The sequence below is a fragment of the Arachis duranensis genome, chromosome 4, assembly GCF_000817695.3.
Source record: "Arachis duranensis cultivar V14167 chromosome 4, aradu.V14167.gnm2.J7QH, whole genome shotgun sequence".
NCBI lineage: Eukaryota > Viridiplantae > Streptophyta > Magnoliopsida > Fabales > Fabaceae > Arachis > Arachis duranensis.
This window is the reverse complement of record NC_029775.3, coordinates 53,631,959-53,632,641: the sequence shown is the minus strand read 5'-3', so window position 1 is coordinate 53,632,641 and position 683 is coordinate 53,631,959.

Sequence of the window (683 nt, the reverse complement as noted above, 5' to 3'; positions counted from 1 at the left end):
TCTTTTTCTGTGGTTGTGAAATTTTTCTGGGCATCATTTAAAACACTGCTAGCATAATAAATGACATGCAGAAGCTTGTTATGCCTCTGTCCCAATACTGCACCGATGGTCTGGTCACTAGCATCACACATTAGTTCAAAGGGTAATGTCCAGTCTGGTGCAGAAATAACTGGTGCTGTGACCAGCTTAGCTTTCAAGGTCTCAAACGCCTGCAAACACTTTGTGTCAAACACAAATGGCGTGTCTGCAGCTAGCAGATTGCTCAGAGGTTTGGCGATTTTTGAAAAATCCTTTATAAACCTCCTATAGAATCCTGCATGCCCCAGAAAGCTTCTAATTGCCTTAACATTGACAGGTGGTGGTAATTTTTCAATTACCTCTACCTTAGCTTGATCCACCTCTATTCCCTTGTTTGAAATTTTGTGCCCAAGGACAATCCCTTCAGTCACCATAAAGTGACATTTTTCCCAGTTTAAAACTAGGTTGGTCTCTTGGCATCTTTTCAAAACAAGTGCTAAGTGGCTAAGGCAGGAGCTGAATGAGTCTCCAAATACTGAAAAGTCATCCATGAAGACTTCCAGAAACTTCTCCACCATATCAGAGAAGATGGAGAGCATGCACCTTTGAAAGGTTGCAGGTGCATTGCACAAGCCAAATGGCATCCTTCTGTATGCAAATACTCC